Source organism: Diadema antillarum, unplaced genomic scaffold (assembly GCF_040938485.1).
Source record: "Diadema antillarum isolate AM-2024a unplaced genomic scaffold, OU_Dant_1.0 seq00000367_RagTag, whole genome shotgun sequence".
NCBI classification, from domain to species: domain Eukaryota; kingdom Metazoa; phylum Echinodermata; class Echinoidea; order Diadematoida; family Diadematidae; genus Diadema; species Diadema antillarum.
In genome coordinates this window covers 1,751,444-1,774,837 of record NW_027271368.1, presented here as the reverse complement: position 1 = coordinate 1,774,837, position 23,394 = coordinate 1,751,444, and positions in this window count along the sequence as shown.

The window sequence follows — 23,394 nt, the reverse complement described above, 5'->3', positions numbered from 1 at the left end:
CCTGCTTCCTCGTCGACGACACGGTAGATGAGATGAAGATGAAGGGTGGTGAAGAGGACGTGGGCTCGTGATTGAAGATCGAATCCGACGAGGAGGAGGTATGTCATTAATTAAACTGATAATCTCTCCTGGCCGCCGCAAATGAAGGTGATTACGAGTAAATGTGGTTTGTGTCATGCAAGCAAGTGTTTCGATATAATTATCCTTACTATCTGCTTGCAATGGCTCTCCCTGTGGGTTCGTTTATCTTTATGTCTGTCTTTCTGTATGTCAGACAGACAAACACACATACACGCACACATATCGAGAGAGAGAGAGAGAGAAGGAGAGGAGAGAGAGAAAAAACATACGCACACAAAGTTGAGCGTACACTCCTGCATGTAGTCACCCTGTTATACCAGGGAGGTGGAAGCTTTCCACCTCCCTGGTTATACAATTTCTTAAATACAACGGTTCGGTATTGAGTAATACTAGTAAAAACAATGAGAGAGCTAAGAATGTTGCAAAAATAAGAAACAGTGTTGATGATACCCACACCTTTGGAGATCTACAGCCAAGGCAAACAGCTTTACCAATTTAAGATAAAGAGAGTCGTGGGGATAGAGGGGAAAGTACGTGAGGGCTCGTCGACGGCGTCAAAAACAATTCAACTTAACTTCGCAAGATAAGACAGAAATAACTTGTCACAACGAACGGTATCTACGTTACTTTTTTAAAGCCGATATCATGGCGAGAAGGAGGACAAAACGGGGTACCTTTCAGTGTCACTGGTAAGCGCCAAAGGGGATTGAAACGAATCCATTACCTGTAAGAATCTTTACCATGCTTACTGAGTTTTAGGAAGATGACTCCCTTGGCATGATTGTGCTATATAGGCAAACTTAATCTGACAGACTGAAAATTGATATACACAAACATAATTGTATGGAGTAGTATCAATGATTTAAAAAGAAATGATATCCATTTGTGCTTACCTGGGTATGATTATTTTTCGTGTGTTTTCTTTTGAGTTTATTTGTTGCTGTTTTTTGTTTATCTTATCATGGCTACTACACATACAGTACACAGAATATTAGGTGTTAACGTCGTCGAAGGACAATTTGTCAATCAGTTGTAGTAAAAACAACTCCACGAAGAATCATTAGTTTAAACATTACAAGTGTCAACTATCAAACGTTGGCAAGTGGTTGGCATTTTATTATACGCTTGATTGCCATGGTACAATTAATATGAAATTACGTTTTTTTAGTGGTGTCATATCTGTGTGTTTGTTTCTACTTGTGTGTATGTGTATATTTTAATGTTAGTTTTCAAACGACTTTGTATGATTATGAAAGTTTATACATTTCACATTTTCACCTTTTCGTCGAGAGGGTGGGGATGTGCAAAAGTAATGACGGAAGACTACGTAAAAGACAGAGTGATATGATACTTTAAGTAGAACAAACCTAAAATCACAGTAACACTGTAACATTTTACTATACGTCGTAAGATCTGTTCAGTTATCGGTTTCCTTGCTTTTTCTTCATTATGCATCACATCCTATTAAAGCTGACTGTTTGCCTTTGATACCTATTCTCGGTTACTGAGTACGTTGTATCAGGTTATGGACTAATTACATCATTCATCTGCTCTATAGCTGATACAACCGTGCGAGGCAACTGTTTGTTTTTCAGTCATTGGGGAAAGAAAGGTCACTTGTCTTAATCATTTGTTGCGGTTCATTTAGTGATATTTCCTTAAGAGTAAGGTCTTGTCTTCGATGCATCTACCATTGATGCGCAATAAGACAAATGTATGTAGTTCGACATTACGTCATTCCATGTAACCAATTAATGCTCAAATGTGAAATCGTTAAATCATTCCCTGCTCGAAACGCATTCAGCATGCAGTAAAACAAAAATAGCGTTTTCAAAGCTGACGGACGCGGCTGAATCACAAATATTTTTAGTTTGTTTGTAATTGTGTGAGTTTTCCCACATATTTCAATTCAGAAGTCTTCTTCGTTATCTTCGTCTCCTCCGCGCTCTGCCACTGAAACATTTTCCTTCTAATTACAGGGTGGATACCATCTCCGCGTTCAATCGGGAAAGAAACGTTCTCAGTGACAACACAAAAACCAAACTTGCCGCGGCTCAACCTCTTCTTGTTTTGAATCACTTCCGGAGTGCCAAAATTGAATTTGCTTCTCATCCGACAATCGCTGAGACAGTGCCCCTGAACCTTTCGGTGCTTCTGGACGGCAGAGGGGCACTCTTCTTTCGGGGATTTCGTCCAAATTAAATCAAGCCCATTCTTGCTACATCATGTTCATCACGAGGACTAAAGGGAGCCCATACACTTAATTCTGCGATCTTGAGTTGACCAAAGACATCCTCTTTGTTCACAAAGGTACTTTGACAATCGAGTTCATGTAAGGTTATGCGCAGGTGATTCGAGGAGGGGGGAGGGAGGATGCAGAACTGCGTTTTGATGTATTGCGGGAGGAAGAAACATTAACGGACGTACAAGGATAAGAGTGGGTACTGATGATTTAGTTGATTAACAAGACACCATGGAAGGATGTATTGACACCTACTGATTACAAGGATGAGCATTAAAAAAGAACGCTGTGTCTTCTAATTCATATCCTTATCTTTCCGATGACATGCAAATCTATAATATGCAATGATTACGAAGGAACAGAATGAGAATGTCATCAAAAAAGACCTATGAGGAAAAAGTTGGGCAGAAGTATAAGGAATTGAGGAGAGGATGCGAGGAAAAGTTGGAGATTAAGGGGGAGGAGGAGGATGAGATGAAGAAGAAGAAGAAAAAGAAGAAGAAGAAGAAGAAGAAGAAGAAGAAGCTGAAGAAGAAGAAGAAGAACAAGAACAAGTAGAACAAGAAGAAGAAGAAGGAGGAGGAGGAGGAGGAGGAGAAGGGGATTAAATTCGAAAGTAACTAAGAAGAAGCGGAAAAGCATAGAATGCTACAGTGAGGAATAATATTGAAGAGAAAAGGAAAGAAAGGAGGAAACAGAAGTAGTTGCATTTCAATTCAATTCAGTCATCGCGAATTTTATCCAACAAAAGAGTGAAGCAAGATACAAAGCATGCCTTACACAAATCATTTTGTTTTATCAACTTGTAAGAAATACGTAAAGCCGTATGGATCGTAGAGTATTCAAAAGATATATGTCCAATTGAGTAGAATTACCAAGCAATATACAAAGAAGAGTAAAAAGATAAGAATGCGAAGAAGACCAGAAAGAAACAAAAAGTCAAAAAGAAAATAAAACGAAAAAAATGACGGGAAGAGGAACAAAGGGAAGTAGTAAAAGAGAACAAAGAGGACGAGTATACATTTGAAGATGATGGAAAATGGAATTTAGAAGACCCGATCGACTGACTGATATATTAACTTATTCATTGATTCACTGACTTTTTTATCGTTTCTTTAGCTCTTGTTTGTCTAGTTGATTTGTATCAAAACGAACGCAAGTAAAGAATTCGTCCTTTGACATCAACTCTGATTCATTAAAACGCTAGTTCCTCTTTTTAAATCGTAATAAATATCAAAGGGGAAAATTAAACGACAATGAGGGATTAAGGTAGTTATCGTGTGGGCTCGCCGATGGTATTGAATATCTCTCCCAATTTTCAAGATTTTCTTGGCTGTCTTCCTGTGCAGGTGTTCGTGGCCGTGATAGGGTGAGGAGGGTATGAGGGGGAATCAATGACTTCAAGACTACCCTGTCTCCTCAGAGACCGGGTGTCAGCGGGAACTTGCCCGAGTGGTCGTGTCATTTGATGACGGCTCGCTGACAGGATGATTTTTTTAAAGGCAAGCACCGGGATTCGATTACCTCTTGTAGTTGTTGCCCATATTTCGAATAGGTCATCGCAAATCACCGGACAAATTGCCGATCAGCTCGGCGAGCTGCAACCGTGGAGAGGTGTCCAGGATAGGACAGTCGGACTCGTTTAGCGCTTCATCATCTCACTAGACTGCAAAAATGACTCATACACGTTTGTCCATTTCCAGGCTACATTTTGGGGTCTGGTTTTATATCGATGTTTGTATTCTAAGAGGCTATACATGGCTAAAACTTCGACCGAGTCTCATCTAGTACTCTCCGTCATTTTGTCCACGATTAGAACAAAACGATGTTTATACAATTGATAAAAACTAAACGTCGCAGCGTAATAAACATAAATGCTGTTTGTTTTGCAACCGCTAGGTGCTCAGGTGTGAATGAAATGTGTCAACGCAATCTAATTTGACCATCGCCATTCATTTCATTCGTCAAAGTCCAGTTGGATTAAATGCAGGTGCTGGTTGCGTGTCACTGTGCCTTCCGCGTATAGTCAGCATGGGACCCACGTGACTTACAAAGAGGGATTTACAAAGAGGGATTTCCCCTTAAATGTCGATACTGTGAGAGACTGTCCGCTATAACAATAAGGCGTAAGGTAGAGAAACATAGTATACTCTCTTTACTCATTGTAAACGTTCTCATCTAATTCTGTGTTTTCATGTGAAATACACAATCGATGTAAATCCTTTGTTAGCTGTCACTTTCATTGTTATTCTTTGTGACAAGGTCGTATATCGGTGACAAAGAGAGATTAAGATTACATGCAACTAAGAAATATGGTAAAAAGATTAAAATGACGACGAAACTTATCCTGTTTTCATCATTGCGAGACAAATTCACTAAAAAGTGAAATAGAATGTTAATCTCAATGTCAAAATGTCATATGTAAATGTTTTTACTAATGTTGCAAGTTACATGAATCTGAGGAAAGGAAGAAAATAATTGTAAAATGTGGCCTTACATCTCCTACAATTTCTTTATTACATTTTACACACTTATTCATCTATTTATCATTTACTTATCCTACCAATTCATGTGACCGTTCATCTATTTCATCTATCAATTTCATTGTTGGTGCGCATACTGCATTCTTGTGTAATGCGGATCAGCAGTCTTCTTGCAATATTTCCGAAATTTGTGTCGACAATTTGAAATATGAAAAAAGTTCTTCATTCGAAAGATCAGTGGCCCGTTGCATAAAACTTACCGTTGAATTTCAATGGTAACTACCGTCAAACTTAGGCATTGGCAGCCAATCAGCATCAAGGATTATAAGCTTTACCGCTGATTTGAAGACTTACCGCTAGAAAGGAGCGGTAAGTCCAGCGGTAAGGGTTTTATGCAACAGGGCACAGAGGATGATTTTAATGAATGAGAAAGAAAAAAGAAACCTCAGTCCCTTCATGATAGGCCTACTTGTTTTGTTTTTTTTTTCTTTCCAATATTGATCACATGTTTCTATCCGGCTTTTTCTTCTCCTTGCCGCACCCTAATATTATTCAACGTCACCCTGAAGAATAATGTTGGCATCATGAGCTGCATGGCAGGAAAGAAACAACATTGACCAATGACAACACACATCACATATGACGCATAAATGCTCAGCAATCAAAGTATTTTATGCAAACGGTTTGCTGTGAGGGATGGAAAAACAAAGAGTAAACTAATTTGAAGACAATTGGAAAGTGCGCACGCGCAGAATTTCGCTGCGTCACACCAGGGAATCGCTCAAGAAATATCATTTGGCTCGGGCGCGCGTGATATGCGTGCAAGCCAATCGCGCTGCCATGTATTAATACACGGAGGGGACCTATACGTGTCATATCTGCGTTTGGCAAGAGGATGTACCCGCACCAGATGATTTGGGTCTCGAGCTGTCCCCAGCGACCGACCGTTTCCCTCCGAGGCAGCGATGTCATCATCACTTATGAAAAACCGAGCTATTTCTGATATGGTCCAAACTTTTTTCGTCAAGACAGCCATGATTAAAGCTGACGATTAGTCGCACGCACTATGATGTTGTTGTACTTTGATGAACTTATCCACAGCTGCATGAAACAAAACAAAACAAAACAGAAAAAAAAACAACAACAACAGCGTACATGAAACAAAGCGTTCCCTTCTCTTATTATTTGCTAGACTACGTGGAGTTTCCGTATAGGACACGTGATGCAAAAGTTTAATCGACGATTCTATTGGTTTAGCAAGCAATTATGGAAGACAAGATTATTCATTTAAATCGAATCATAACGACTTGTCATCATCACCAAGAACCTTCAGTGCAATCTTCACACTCGAAATCTTATGTCGGATTAACATAACCAGAAACGCCGAATGCAAACATTGACATCAAGTTAGTGTCGAAGACACCAGAGCGCCTGACAGACGAGATCAAATGTCGTTATGACTTACAGACAACATCCACTTCGTCTACTGCTACCTTATTGGTCGACTGCTCATCACATGACATTCGCAAGTTAATGATGATAATGACAATAATTATTGAATATTGGTATGACGCGCCAAAATGCTCTCCTGAAACCGCCACGAACGGTATGTAGAACTGTCATAAAATTATGCCGGTTATAATAATGATTCACGTTCATCTCATGTGATATAATACCCTGACTGTAATGAGATCTTAACAATACGAGATTATAATAATAAACTGCATAAGGTCTAATTCTTGGTGTTTCTTGTCTGGGCCGGGATTCGAACCGTGACCCCTATACAGTTGATTGCACTGTCACACACCCACTCCACCCGCCATCTCCTGCTCCCCCCCCCCCCCCCCCACCCACCCACCACCCCACAATAGTCTCCGAAATGGCGCCACTACTTATGGCGTCAAAAACAGTTGGTTCTTCAAACTCGCTTGCTCCATTCGTATATTAGTCCCTGAAAGCAAATCAGTGCATCAGGGCTATCACGGCAAAGCACCCCGCCGAGAATGCCCCCCTCTCGATATCAGAGGAAATCTCTCAGCCCGCCATCGGAAACATGCTAATCAATGGCCAATTTCCCCCCGGGAATTGCCGCGATGGGCGCTGACTGAAGAGCGCTCCTGTGTCCTTAACGATGTGTTGCTCGTTGACCACATTTTCCACCCTTTTCAATCTCATTCACGAGTTTGTTTTGCTTTGCTTACTTGGCGTGCAACGTAATAGTGACTGACAACTTAGTCCTTACTTAGTCTTTACATCTTTCAGAATGCCTACTGCCGTTGCGTTACAAAATGATGCTAACTCATTCAGCTAATTTACAAGTGCCGGTTATTCCCATTAAATTTGCATTTTTTGGAAGAAACATTAAGCCCTAGTTATAATAATACCAGCAATATGAAAGAAAACATACTAAAGAAAAGTATTATCACAACTGCAGTAGCATAAGATATAACCCTAATAATCATAACAATTAACAAGCGCGCCGAACTTATGTACATAACGTATTCTTCTGCGCAGCAAGAGCTCCTGATAAGCTCAACATCATCCGGTAAACAATCATTAAACAATAACAAAAATGTTTTACATTTTGATTTATATATTTATACTACAGTTGGGAATTTCCTGATTTCTAATGGTAGCTAGCTGCACAAGCAAAATGCTCGATCTTCTTATTTTATTTTTGTTTTACGTGTTGGGATTTGTAAAATGTTATCTTCAAAACTGTGCAGGTTGTGAGTGTGGTTGTGAGATTGGAGTAATCATAGTTCAGAGACTCCAACTCTCCCGCTTTCGGCGGGAGATCTCCCGCCGAAAGCCCATTTTTGCAAAATCTCCCGTTCTCCCGCTTGAGATTTGATTTCTCCCGCCCTGGCTCTGTGTCTCCCGCTTGAAATGATTTCTTATCAGTGTCATCGCATGTTGAAAAATAAGCCTTAGATAGCACGAGAGAGCATGTATATAGAACCCTAGAGCTTCCAGGACCCTTCAGCGGGCCCTGGACCCCGGCCGTGAGGAACTTCGCGCTTCGCACTCGTGTTGGAGTCTCCCGTTTGCAAGGGGTTTTTAGGCGGGAGAATCTCCAGATCAGAAGTTGCTTGGGGTTAGAGTCTCTGATAGTTGGGTAACATAACCAATAACCAGTCCAGGGGCTAGATCTTGTATGATGTTCTTTAGCGAATTGGAAGCCAGGAAATTATCATAACAGACATGCGCTGCCCGGCGACACTGACAATGGCTATATACGATAAATTCAAACATTATTTCAACAGCGGACAGTGTTTAAGGGCTCCCTGATACATCGCGGGAAATTGCAATATTCAGGAAAGGTCATATTTTACAATTCACCAACGTTACAATCGGTTGCTTTGCATTGCAACATCCTAGTGAATGCAACTATAAAATGACGTCATTTTCTGCTCCATATGAGTGATGTCTCAAACTTGGTGCATGCGTAATAATGTTCTCACAGAAGGTACAAACAAACAAACAAACAAAACTTGCCTCTGGGGCCTGTCTTATAAAGACTTGTGATAGAAATCAATCACAAGTTTCTTGTGAGCTTCAATGCAAGTTGCGATTGATTTGAGGACTTGTGGTTGATTTGAAGGCTTTATAAGACGGGGCCCTGATCTCTCCGTGTTCATATGAAAATGACACAGAAACAAGCATACAAACAGTAACTCATTTTAAATGCAGGCTTGCCGGTAAGGTATATATACCTTGAACTCCACTGTACATTGTTTGTCAGGTTTTGCTGAAGCACTGTCACTGCAATTAAGACAACAGTGCAGGCTGATACAGGAGAAAACAACAACAACAACACTATACAGACTGGATCTAAGAAGACCAAACGGCATGACAATCTTCAGTATCGCAGGAATATCGGATGTTATAAGTTACGATATCAACCAGATCTTCTCGCAAGGGAAGCGTTGAATTTATCGCCTGCAATCCCAGCCATTGTGAGCAAGAATTTTGTCCTTTCTCCGATTATTTTCTCCCACCCCCTTTCTCTCTCTCTCTCTCTCTCTCTCTCTCTTTCTTTCCCTCCTTCCCTCTCTTGAGGAATAATGAGGAATGAATCAGCAAAAAACTCACTTGTTGGGGATCTAGGTCACACTCTTAGATCGATCAACTCTACCGGATTAATTTTGTTACAAATCGCGAAGTATCCTCTCCTTTGTCATGTTGTCGAATTAAAAACGAAAACAGCAACAAGCGAACAATATGTAACATCACCACTTCGTAATATCAGTTAACGTCATGACTCGACTGGATTATATTCTTTATCATCGTTCATTGATTTCTACAATATTTCTCTTGTCAAAAGTTTACTGAAAAGACCAACTTGATATAAGATGCAGGGAGTTTGATATTCGTTGAAATACCCCCAGAGAGGATTTAAAAAAAAATAAAAATCAGACATCTTATATTCTGTAAGGATAATCATTTATTTTGAAACACAGTGAATTTCTTTTCATTCTATATCCTCTCAAAGGTTCCTAAGATGGGCTCACCAGAAAACAAAGCTTCGAAAAAGGGACAGCCATGCCGTAATCTATAAGATCTTCAGTGTAAACTTTTGTCAACTCATTTACAAGGTTAGTTGTTTCTTTTTCACACAAGAAGGAAGTCGACCTCTTATCGATCCTTTCCATTTTGGAATACCTCCAACGACAATTCCCTTACTGGTTTTAAGAAAATTGAAGTTTTTATGTTAATGCCACATTGAAGCGTTCATTCTGCATGAAGCGTCTGACTTTGTCAAGGATAAACATCTTCCGTCTCACGTGTTTGTACGTGGGGATAAATTTATTCACACAGTCTGATACCTGTCAGAATTCATTTGAATATTTCATGATGGAGCTGAAGCAGTCTCCTCCATTTCCAACAAGTTTTGATTCGTTATAAAAGTCACAACAATTAATGTCCTTATACAGTTGCAGTATTTTCTCTGATAACAATGTTGTACTGATTTTGTGTAGCTTTATGTATTAAAATGTCTCATTGCAATTGTATTTTGTCGGAAATGAAATGAACGAAATAAAAGGAAAACCGAAATGTTGGTGTAAACTTTGGTTAAAAACTTGTCTTATTAGTTGAAATTAAGATGTACGTGTTTATGTATGTTGTTCCTTTGGTGCCGTCTCTCTGTATCAACACGTTAGTTCCTCTGGATTATGTCGTCATTTCGATCCCTTCCATTTCATCCACTCAGTCAATGGTCATCGTGGAGGAGTAGTAGCTTTGATCACCGGGCTGAGAGAATTTCATATCTCGCAGTTTCTGCTTTGATTGTAAGCAGCTTAGATTTCTAGGATATCAACCCATGGTTCGCCTTTCGTTTAAAAAAAAAATCCGCTTAAGTAAATTGAAATCACCATGGAAACCTGATAATCAAAGAGGTGTTTGTTATCGGAAATATTTCGTTCATTATTATGAGGTAAATTGCACGTTTTGGTTGTGATATTTAAACATTACCAGCTGATCTTTAAAGTCAAGGTTGTTTTTTTTTTCTTTTGTAAGCTATGAGTGATGACTTCAATTTTCCTTTTTTTTTTTGTATTGAATTTCCCGACAATTTTGTGAAACATTTGCCCTATCATGAACACTTAAATGCGGAACAACAACAACGAAGATAATGGCGCATCATGAGAACAACTAGCGAAAAGTCCGCACCAAACCTTATTCAGAATTATTCAGAGATTTCGAGAGGATGAGATCGCGTCTTCGTGTGAGTTTTCCACCATGACAGGTGGGATGTCATTACTCATCTTGATGGGGAAACTGTCTGTGAAATAGACATGAAAAAACACCCCGAAAATTGTCTTCCTGTAAGTAACTATTACGAAAGTCCATGACTTCCAGAAAGACAATCAAAGTTCGTTCGATTTTTCATCTTCAGACATCACTGAGGCAGGGGAGAGAGTCTCGCAGAAAGCAACGACCCCTTATATTTCCTGCCGGTCTCGGAATCCGCTTCCTAATTCAAATTAAAAGAACCCCTTAACCTTTCTATCAGGAGCAGGGATGGCAAATGAGAGCTGTCATCTATCCCGCTCACTCACCCGCCCCGATCTGCATCCAATCACGGCGGCCGAGTCATCCCCCCGTCTTCGGGCAGAGGCAGTCACTGACCCGCTCGTACCAAGACCAGTCCTACTTTATACTCTTCTGTATATAAGAGAAGGGTCATGGGTGGAAGACTGCCATGAACAGAAGATGAGGAGGAGGATGAGGAGGAGGGTGGAGGAGGAGAGAGGAGGAGGGGGAAGGGGGTGAGAAGAACCCCTCTGGGACTCATAAAAGGTGATGATCATCTTATGGAGTACGCAATCAGGGATAGAATTACACCTCTTCGACTTGAGTCAGGATCTGATTGACAGAAAGTGTCACAAAAACTCTGCGTCAATTACTTTGACGAATGAATAAAATAAACATGCCCGGACTCTTTTGGACTTTTCTGACACTTAAGTGATATCGCGAGATTCGCCGTCTGTAAGCATACCAAAACACAATGCGTCTGTACGATGTCGTCTCGATGCCTCGATCGGATAAAGACAACATGAAAAAAAATCCACGTCAGTATATACTTTATGAGATTAATGGACGAATATTCCGTGGTTTCCATAGCGGATAACATGTAGGCCTTATAACATGAACAAGGCCGATCTAACGATATGAAACGCGTCACCCCCCCCCCCCCATCACGTATCAAAGGGAAAACATTCTCCACTTGTTATCGAAGATTAAATCCCTGGACGTGTATACTAACATTTTTTTTTGCATCCAAATGAAGTCTTTCCCCGATCACTTAAAAATAGAAAGTGACTATGATGTTTCGTACAAAAAAGAAAAAAAAAAACACGTCGTTGCCTCTAGCGCAAGTGAAGTTACAGCCACATGACCCAAACCATTGTACTTGGCGCCGACCAAAATGCTCTAATACAAAGACTCTAAATTGTGTTTTACAGCGCATTCCCCTTTTACTGTCGACGAAATGTCACCATGGTCACTATGATGGATTTAATCATGTTCGAGTTTAGTTTATGTAATAATACTCGGAACACTTATAATGTTGCTTTAATTTGCGTAACAGAAGAGTCAGAGTTTGTATGTCGATTTGCCTCGTTGCTAAGCGTCTAAAATTGTTTTGTGGTTGCCACCTAACAACATCATTTCACGCTTCAATGAACCGCTTTGTCTTGGAGAATCTCCGCCCTTTTCCCTTATCCACCCTCCACACAATGATTTGTAAATTAGGGTTGCAACCTTTAGCTTCGCTCACGAAAAGAGGTTCATTACCAGCGGTCCGGTAAAACAGAAAGTCATACCCCCATTCCCGTCCTCCAGTCCCCGTTCCAAGGACCGTCCTCGTCTCACTTCGAGTCCCATCTCGCATCCTCCTTCTCCTCGTTTTCTAATTGATGTCAGACCATGGAAACCAAGCTCGTGTCTTTGTACCTGCGAGGATCGGTCATCGGTCATACCTGGGAGACATTGGAGAACCCTGACAATGATTTGCCGCGCTGACTCCGAGGCCCCAATGTCACCCCCATACCTGCAATGGCATGGAACAAGATATTACCCTAGACGTCAAATCATGTCCTCGGTTTCTTAAGGACTGCAGGAAAAGAGTCTGTCGAATGATTCGTGAAATGAACACCTTGATTGTCCCGAGATATTTTCTTGTTGCCGTCTTTTCGTCCTTCCGTCTGTCTGTCTGTCTGACCGTCTTTTTGTCCCTCTTTCTCCATCCCCCCACTCCGTCAGACACACACACACACACACACACATACACACACAATTTGTAAATGTTGGTAGGGTCGAGCTAACAGATTTTTTTTTCGCAAGACCTGCTGATGTAACAATCAGTAATGCAAAAAGAATAGTGTAGTTTGTGCCATCAAATAGAAATGTTTTCTTCCCATCTTACTTATCACTGTAGAATTTACTTTACTTTTGCTTACTTCATGTTTTTATCCCTAATGAGATGACTGAAGTAACATAATTAATTGTGAAATGCAGCTAAACAAATTCGTTGAATGAAATCAATTGTGTAATGCAGCTAAACAAATTTAAATTGAAATTATTGAATTTCAATTGAATTTCAAATGAATTATTGAATTGTTGAATTATTCTATTCGAATACGATATTTTGATTAGACCCTTCATAGCTTTTGTTTTTGTCTTTCAGTTCTGCGACTGGCAATTTATTCTTAGTGGACAAATAAGGCAGACAAGGTATAATTACAGACTTGGAGTGTTGTTTTATTTATCCGGCTACATTTCGTTATTCCGAAAGCTCGTTAATCTGAAAATGACAAAAAGTTCTTTATTCCAAAGGTTCGTTAATCAAAAATGAAGTAATGTGCGTTATTCCGAAGGGTCGCGTCTTCTTTTCGGAATGACGAACCTTTTTTTTTTCAGATTAACGAGCCTTTGGTAAAACGAACCTTATTTCATTTTTAGAATTACGAAGCTACGGAATATTGAATCTTATTTCATTTTCGGAATCACGAGCCTTCGGAATATTGAACCTTGATCCGTTTTTGGATTAACGAAACTTTAGAATAACGAACTTTTTCCCCTTTTTTCAGATTAACGAACCTTCGGAATAACGAACTGTAACTCTTTATCAATCTTTTGTCTAAGCGTTTTTTGTGTCACGCCCGATTCTGTGTTGCCAAATTCCGACATTTGATACGGACTGTAGCAATAATGTACCAAAAAAGGAAGAAATAAAAATCACCAGCTTATACATGAGTGACGTATAAGAGCGAAGGGTAAACAACGCTCGTCTACCACTGCTTGCAGCAATAACAATAAAAAATTAGGCTGATAAAAATGAATGTCGGTCGAGTCACTTCACAAGTGAGACCGTGCTTGGGTCGGACAGGATTTGACGCGACATGGGCGTAGGGACCAGTGGGACAGGGGTACCCCTATGTGATTCCCTCCTTCCCCCACCCATCCCGTACACCCCCGGGCTACATGTGGATCGAATTCCAAAAATGGAAGTTGAGTTTTCGTCATTTTGGGGTTAAAAATCGGAAAATAATGACGCGTCTGATATTAGGCAACCCCTCTCTCTTTCCCTCTCCATCTCGCCCTCTCGTATCTCTCTCTCTCTCTCTCTCTCTCTCTCTCTCTTTTGCTGTCTCCTTTTTTATTTTTTCTATCTCTTCGTCTTCACATCGACCCCTCCTTCATCCCCTCTTCTTGGCACCTACCTTGGCCGCTGAGTGTACTTTTAACTAGCCCTTGATTTGTATTCTGCGGACTAAACACACTTTTTTCCTCGAATGATTGTGCGTGTTTTGAATTATTTTTGAATCATGAAGTCATTACAAGCATCCCTTTCTAATCGCCGCTTTTGACTGTCTACGAAAGGTAATTTATTTATGCCCGATGACTGTATCGAGTAGCTTTCTTACCCACTGAGTTCTGCACTCGGCATGTCTTTCTTAAGATGTCTTGGCAATGAAAAGCACTGCAGTTCAAATAATGATGCTTAATCACGAATTTTTTGTACACAATAGTGAGACAGCAATACTGGTATTCCTTGAATTGTATGAAGTTGACAATGCATGATATCAGGCATGCCTGACGGTGTGAATTGCCTCGATCATGAGAAGCACAGAAAAGGCTTGTTTTATATGCAATCCTGGTAATGAACATAATACACTGATGATAAGGTTTATGAAAATGATCGAGATGAAACTGACAATGACTATGATGATGAGATGAGAAATGAAAATGCATTTGATGTCTGGTTGAGCGCATTTTCTTCAGTAGATATAGATCATTCATGGTATACATCTTGAACTTATGACGCTTATAACATCATGACAAACATGCAATTATGTTAACAGGGGTGGGGTTTTAGCGCATAAGAAGTGGGTATCTATGATGATAAACTAAGTCTGTATAATTATGTTCTGTATCTCAGAATGACCGCTGTTTGGAAGAGGTACAATGTTTATTATCAACTACGTAAACTTTGTAAAATTCTTCATTTGTTTTTAAAGGTAATTTGGTACTTTTAATCCTAATCATTCTCAAAATTCATACTATTTTTGTTGTTGTTGTATATATCCAAACTTGACATTCTGTATTATTATATTTTGTTATATTTTATGTATTTTCCATCAAGAAATGAGAAAATAAAATTGAAATTGAAATTAAATTCTCTTTCCCTCTCTCCTGTCTTTCCTTCGTTTTTTATTTCTTTTGTTAATCCTCCACTCCATGTCCCCTTTTCTTTCTCTCTTTCTATTGCTGTGTTGAATTTGATGCACAAAATCGAATCACTATGAAGAAATCAGCAAATATACAAACATAATTACCGATAATGTGATGATACGCATCAGAACAAGAGAGATATGTGGCTCTCAGGATTACATCTGAACTAACTTAGTAGTTCCATTTCTTTTAATCCGCAAATCTATGTGATACACCTTTGTATGCTGAACGACAAGATTGTAGAGAGAGGGAATCGACAAATGAAGATGTCAGCGCGAGGCGTATTAAAGATAAGTTCGTACAACTCTTCGTTGGATAAAGGTCGCCATTGTTTTCACACACACAGACGCGAATGCTCACGTCGGAGATGACAAGAATAAATATTTGGATACGCCGAAGCGATGTGAAAGAACCTTGCACCAGGGTTCAATGGGAAATTGTGTAATTGTCTCCGAATGTATGGTGCGCTTTGATGGAGATAAGTTCAAGCATGAAAATCTGGATCCCATCTGCAGTGATTCGAGCTGTCCGAAGGCCTTTGAAATAATTCTTTGCATGATCTAAGCAGTTTATTATCTATTCAAACGATCTCTCTTATAGATATCATTTATATCAGTGCAAAATTTTGTATTCAGAGCATGATAATAAATGAAGGTGATTACAAAACCTTCATTACGTCATGTGTTCTTCATGAATAAACATTCAGGTCTGTCAGTGTGAACCATTATTTTTTTTTCTTTTGAAGCTTTCCATACTTGTCATCAAAACCGTAACCCTACATCCCTGAAGTTTATATTCGTATTTTACACGTTACCTGATTACCAGTGTTGGTTTTCAGAGCATCTATACGTTGTATTAAACAAAGATATTTTTTTCGCACCGCTTAGGGGAACTTTTAGGTGACTGCGGTCATTTTTGTGGTAAGGACTCTTGACCCTTCCAACACAGATTCTGAGTTCAAATCGTGCCCTTCATGGGCGATGGGCAGAGTATTTCACCCACGAAGAAACGAAGAAACTCATGGTCCTGGTGAGTAAATGGGTACCTGGTAATTTGGTAATGATAGGGAACCCTTTACCAACAAAGAGGATACACGAGGTAAATAAGGCATTAATATTGTCATTACATGCCTTACGGGTGATTTATTCGTTATTCCGAAGGTTCATTATACTCCGAAAATGAAAATAAGGTTCTTCATTCCGAACACTCGTTATTCCGAACAACTAATTCTTGTATAGCTAAATGTTCGTTAATTCGAAAATGAAAGGGGGTTGGTAATTATAAATCCGAACATTGTGGGGTTATTCCGAGGGTTCTTAAAGGGATGCAGTCCTCACGAAATTTAAAAAAATGTGTTGTTGTTGGTACCTCCAATGAACTACTTTCATCAAAAACAAACTTTCAAATCACCAAATAAGCTCGTACATTTCGGTTAAAAAAGTGTGACTCTGCAAATGAGCAAGTCTTGGCGGAGAGTCATACGTCATCGATGCACAACTCTTTCCAGCGGTGTTCTGCTCGTCATCCCTAGTTATTTATAAATACATGTTTACTATTTATTTTTATATTAATTGTATATATAAATAAGCTTGAAATATTTTGTTTGAAATAATAAAACCACATATTGTCACATTTTATGAAAAAATCAAATATGATCATTTTGAACACTTAAATTGGTTTTCTGAGGCACGGCTGTCAACTTGAGAGTAGGGCATCAATGACGTTGCACCTTTTGGCAGGCTCTTACACGATCGCTTGCAGGAATTATTTTTTAAAAATCGCGTACGGAGACAATTTTTGATGTCCACGCGTATAAATTGGTGAAAGGTTATATTTTTTACTCTTCTTAATTATCAGTACAGTGAAAATCTCAGGACTGCCTCCCTTTAACTCCGAAAATGACTTACGGTTCGTTAATTATATGAAAATGACAGAAAATGTCCCTTGTCCAAAAGGTTCGTTATCCGCAAGTGAAAACGAGGTGCGTGCTATCGAACCTGTATGCAATTGCGGACCATATTTCTTTTTCGGATTAAGAAACGCTCACAATAACGAACTTTTTTGTTTCAATTTCTTCAATCAAGTTTTTGGGGGCGGAGCTTAAGTGACCCTTCAACCACTTCCGGAGAAAATCCACGCTATTACACAGGCTACAAGAATGATTGACGGGAACTTAAAAAGAAGCCACACCTCCCCTCCTCGCTCTGATATTCAAAACCGCAGAAATCCGCGAAGATTCTTCCTGCGTGTGAACGGGCGGTGATTTGAAACTTAAATGCAAACAAGTTTGTAATCAAGTTTGTAATTAAGCAGCTCGGTGAACGAATGAATGATAACATACATACATGAATGCAAATAAATGTGTACGGCAGGGATATATTTCTTTAATTTGATATTGGCTGTTTGTAAACAGATATCTAAGTTACTGTATAATCTCATTTTACATGAGACTGTTAAAGGTGAATTGAATGAAACTTTTTATTTTGAGAAAATAATAACACAAAGAGTTAAAGGTGCCACCTTTTTTTTTTTCTTGGGGGGGGGGGACAGGGGGGGGGGCTCATAACCAAATCAAAGCCCTATCAAGAGCACAAGAGTCGCGAAATTCACACAGGAACACCAAGAGTAGCTGTTGATCGACGACAGGTTGGACGGTTATACGAGTTTCATGTGTGTATAAAGAAATTATATGGGCAGATTTCCCAGCTCTCAACCCAGTGGAAACTCAGTGGCATGACTGGGATTAAGTAAGGCGCAATCAGGGAGGTGGAAAGAGTTATGTTCCACCTCCTTGGTGCGATGTATCCCCTCCCCTTTATTAGCGGCCCCTCCCACCTACGTCGCCATGGTGATTTAAAAGCACTGATTGTTTCAGATGAAAGCTGGATGCTACAACCATATATGTTTTAAACAGATTAAATAATAGCAACAAAAACAGTCTCGAAACATCCCACACATTTCCACACCATCACCTATCATGAACATCATCACAGCCGCCTACATGCTCCCTGCATTTGTGTTGGTTTGTTTGTTCGTTTGTGTATCTCCTTGTATTTCTCTTTATAAGACGACTCTTCCCAGGTCTGGGTGCTCACAAGTTTCTGTGTTCACAGGTGAGTCATCGTTTCAGTCTTAGGGTATACTAGAATCGAAAGGAAAAATGATCAGTTTCAATCAATGTGACAATTCTAGAAACAAAGCCGCCAGAGATGAAGTGACGTCACAAACCGGAGCATACGCTGATGATTTTCACGTGGACAGGATTAAATAGCACTCGGCTGGTGCCAAGTGTTGGCTTATGAGTGAGAAAGAAAGAAAGTGAAGGGGGTGGGGGGGGGGGGGCTGGACTCATAACCCGTCTCCCTTCTCTAATATCTTTTTTTTAATTCTTTGCATTATTTTTGTATAGTCATTCCTTCAAAGTTTCAAACATTATATACCTGCCCTTTAACTTGTGTATGTTTGTTTCAATCTTTCTCTTCCTTTTGCTTCTATATACCATCCCTTGTATTCTATTTGTTTGTTTGTCTGTTTGTTTTATCCTTCCATCCTTTCTTCTTCTTTTTCTTTGGGTGGGGGGGGGGGGAATCCAGGGTACAACTGAAAGGTATCTCATCAGTCTGTGATAATCAAACTGTCTGTTATAGTCCATTTCACAAGCCATTGTCATTTCAATGACGATCAGATATGTTTCTAGCAACTCTGTTAAACTACCGTAAACATTTTGTAGCCCAACAGTATTGTTTAAAGTGCCCTGTTTCAGTTCTTTCAACTCTTACGAGATGATGAACTCCATGGCATCATGACGTCGACAATAGCCAAACTCACACGCTTTAAACCCTCGCCACCACCATCATCATCATCACCATCATCCAACATCACCATGGCAACGAGCACCAAAGTCTGCATCACTACTACCACTAGCACTTCATCACTGCCGTACAGTGCATCACCGTGCCATGTTCGAGTTGATCTTATCAAATCATAATGATAGTCCATACAAACAATTTGGTAAAATCACACGAGCAGAATTTCATCTTATTTGATCATAAAAAACAAGACAGGTATATTTAAACATTTGAGTTTCATCACATTTTTCCTCAAAGTGAAATTAGTCGCAACGACACATGTAAATCAAATGCACAATGAAGTCATCAACTCGCTCATTGATTAGCTCACAAATACATCATAAAAATCATGTTCGTGGTCGATATTTAAGCAAAGGCAACCCCTTCCCCCCTCAAAATTCATCTTTGCTACATATTTACAGAACAGCAAAAAATCACCTTTAGTGACTTTGCTGAAATCTCTTCCATTCTGTTCGTCCCCGTTTATTCGTTTTGTAGAAGCAAACTTTGCGATGTAAGTGGTAAAATAGCATTTGAAGAGCTCAAACTTATATTTATCACTCCCATGGTTTATTGTAACTCGAATCTATGTGTTGCAGCGTATATCGTGAGTTGGGAGCAATGAAGTCATTAGTGAAAGACTAAGGACATGCTTCAAAGCGAAATACAAACAAACAGACCAACAAAAAGTTGTGGCAATATTTGAGGTTTCATAATGAAATCGAGCCCAGTCAGTTTGGGCAAAAAACACTACTGGCTCTCTACTTTCTGTTTAAACTACACCAAACACAACAGCGAACATTTCATATACATACAGTGACAGGAAAATTATAGAAAAAATCATATATTTTCACGATACTGTGATACTTCTCATAATCATTTTTGTAATTATCTACTCACAAAACGATGATAGACTTCTGAGGCAGTAATACTAAACCTCATCTTAAATTGAATATATCTGAAATTGTGATATGACTGTTTCATATACCAATAATAACTATTTTTTTATAATGCTCTAACCCTTTCATGCAGGAACGGTTGAAATGAATATATCCAGATTGCTCGACCACAAAAATCTTCTTTAGATCTATAAAAATAGATAAAGTCGATTAAAAAAAAGAAGAACATCCATAGCATTAATGCACAGTGTTGATAATGCCCTTCTGTAGTGGTATTTTAAAGGTAGAGAAAATTGTCCCTTTCATAATCATCGACAAAGAGAGCAGAGGGAGCTTTCTTTTTATACATTCACCATTGGTGGAGTTGATGTAAGATTATGCCATCAACATGTCCTTCACTTTGTATTTGAGTTACATGACCAGTATCACGCGTCGTTAAAACGTCTTCAAGTTTTATTAAGTTCAATAACTTAGTAATCGTTTATTAATCCTTTTTTGATAAAGATTTGGTTTGATTGATTTTAATCTAAAGCTGTTCAAATCAGCTTAAAGAGGATTGGATTTTTACCTGTTAAGATTGTATGCTTCTCCCGAAATTGATAAGCAAGACTCGGTATTAAGACACATAAGATTAACAGCATTACACTATATAATTCGAGAATCTCTCAAATCTGTATTTGAAAAGGTAGTCAAACCGGGAGAAAGGAAGTAGAAGAAGAACAAAAAAGGGGGTCGAGAAAAAGGTATTCCCACAAGCCCTATAAAGCGACAGAAGGGGGAGGATCCTTGTATTCCTCGGAACAGGGCACAAGATGGACTGAAAAACATTCACAAACTTCGTAGCCCTTGTTAATAATGGTAAAATCTAGACAAATTATACAAAAGAATGTCAAAATACATAAAGTCATGGAATTTTACATATTTTAATTGGTTTTCTGAACGTTAGTTAATCCGGAGGTTCACAATTTCGTGATGAAATAAAGTCCGTTATTCCGTAGGTTCTTCATTCCGAAAACGATATAAAGATCGCAATTCCGAAGGTTCGTTAGTATACACACCTTTTTTTTCCCCATTTTTGGATTAACGAACTTTCGAAATAATAGACCTTTTTTTTCATTTACGGTGTAACCAACCTTCAGAATAACGAACCTTATTTCATTTTCAGATTACTGCCACAAAAAAAAAAAATGTTCGGATTAACGAATCTTCAGAATAATGCCACAACGAATCATACTTCATTTTAGGATTAACGACCATGTAGGGAAATGGGATATGTGTGTGTCGGAATAACGAACCTTCAAAATAACGAATCTGATTTCATTTTCGGATTTTAACGAACCTTCGGAATATCGAACCTTTGGAATAGCAAACCTTATTTCATTTTCCGATTAGGGAGCCTTAAAGGTATTAGCCCACATTTGCAAACCCACGCAAATCAAAACTGCATAAAACAGGTCCAATATGACTTCAAGTACAAGTTATAACAGTAACATACTTCACCTGTTGCTCTTTGTCTATACCGTTCGATAATAGAGAGAAAATCATCGTTTTAAAATCAATTTTCAAACCGGGTCAACCCGACCCAAAATCGAATTACGAGCGCGGGCTAGCTACGTACATGTAACTTACACATGTATCGCATGCATGTAGTACGTACGTGGACCGGAGCTAGCGAGCGTTATACGCATGCATACGGTGCATTTTCATTTATTTTTATGAAAGTAATGGACTAATTGGAACGAAATTTTGCACAGGTGTTACTGCAATCATACTCAAACTCCATGCTAACTATGAGACCAATTGTTGTAGGTTTACAAATGTGGGCTAATACCTTTAAGAAATAGCGAACCCGCGGAATCACGAACGACACTTGTTTTTATTTGCATTGAAAGTGTTTGCAAATACATTTGTAAATTACAGAAAGTGCAAGTGTCATCAGTTCACACCCATCACATTGGTTTGTGCATAAAGCTATGATGAGTGAAAATGAAATCATTTGGTCGATGCTTTGGCAGCTGCAAACCACAGAAACAAAAAAATCTTCAGAAGATAAGTTAACATGCCAAGGGGAGTCTCGTGAGTCCATGATATCATGATAGCATCACTTATCTGTATATAATTATCATAGTAACGTGGTCACGACTGTAGTGTCATAAGGTTTCGTTTCGTTTCGTTTCGTTTATTTCATTTTCAACAAAGAGTGGCAATGTACAAACATATCACGAGAATCGAACAATAATATGGAAATAAAAATACATATTCGCAATACGTCAAAAGGTTAGAGTCATCTATTTCGTAAAGCAAGCGAAACCTTGTTAAAGTCTCATAACTTATCGCATGTTCGATTTTGATGACCTTTTCATCATTTCCTTTGTCTGAATTTTCTCTATCATTATTTTAAGCACACTCCAGTTTGGACGGTATCACTCTTGCAAGAACTCAGTCCTCTATGCAAAACTATCTTCGTAATGGACGAAAAACAATCTCAATTTCTCATAGGACCAGTTGGTGTTCAATAAGAAGTGAAACCATACTCTAAGTTGAATTCTAGGAGGCGAAGACAATGAAGGGTGCGATAGTTCACCTAGGTGAAAAAGTTGGGTGACACTATATCGCGAGGGGGGGGGGGGGGAATGAAAATGATGGATGAAAAGTAGTGTTGGCGTGTGGAATACAGTGAATGAAACCGAAACTTGGTGCTAGGGATTAAGTCGCGTTGATCACACTTCTCCTTAATCTACTCCACGAGTCTCTCCCAGCCTTAGCATTCAGCCCCGGGCTGAGATATTGCTCATCTACATGCAAGCAATTGGCAGTCACTAGACCATGGTGGTTTCCTTCCATTCCTAACTCCAGGCAAAACAGGGACGGAGAAACTGATTTGGGAGGGGGATGGGGGTGGGGGGTAGACTGAAAGACAGAGGTGGAGAGGTATAAGGGAGGGACAGAGGGAGAGAGGAAAAAAACATAAAAAGGATGATATGGAACAGGAGAGGGAGCAGAGAGAGGGAGGGGAGGGGCTTTGCAAAGCCGGTTATCGATCATCAGAAAGAGAGAAAAGGTTAATTAGCAGAAAATGACGTATCGGTACGCGGAAGAATGTCATGAACGATGGTTGTTCATGAGTGAAATGGTCTGCTGTGGTGCCAGGTGAATGTCAGTGGTACAGTTGGCACGGGTAAATATGTTGGACTTAAAGTCATAGATCGAGTCGGAAGTACAAATTGCAGAGATAAGAATGTCATCTGCAACAGTGACAGCGCTAAAAGAGTCAGAAGATTCCTATTCCGAAAAGAAGAAGTGGATTAAGAAAGTATTTGCAGGTATAAAAATCAACTTATAACTTGTGATCAGGGGTGGTCTACAGCCACTGCGAAATTGGAATGCATTGTTATGTGTCTCCAATTGACATTGTTTGGTGGCGTGCAGTTTTGAAACCAACGTCGGACAAGTTACTGTCATCCGCGAAGCTTTTAACAGACCAAAACAGACCCCCCCCCCCAAAAAAAAAAGTAAAATGAATTACCATTTGTGTGTGTGTGTTTATTTTCTTTGCGTACGAAGAGAGAGAGAGAGAGAGAGGGAGAGAGAGAGAGGAA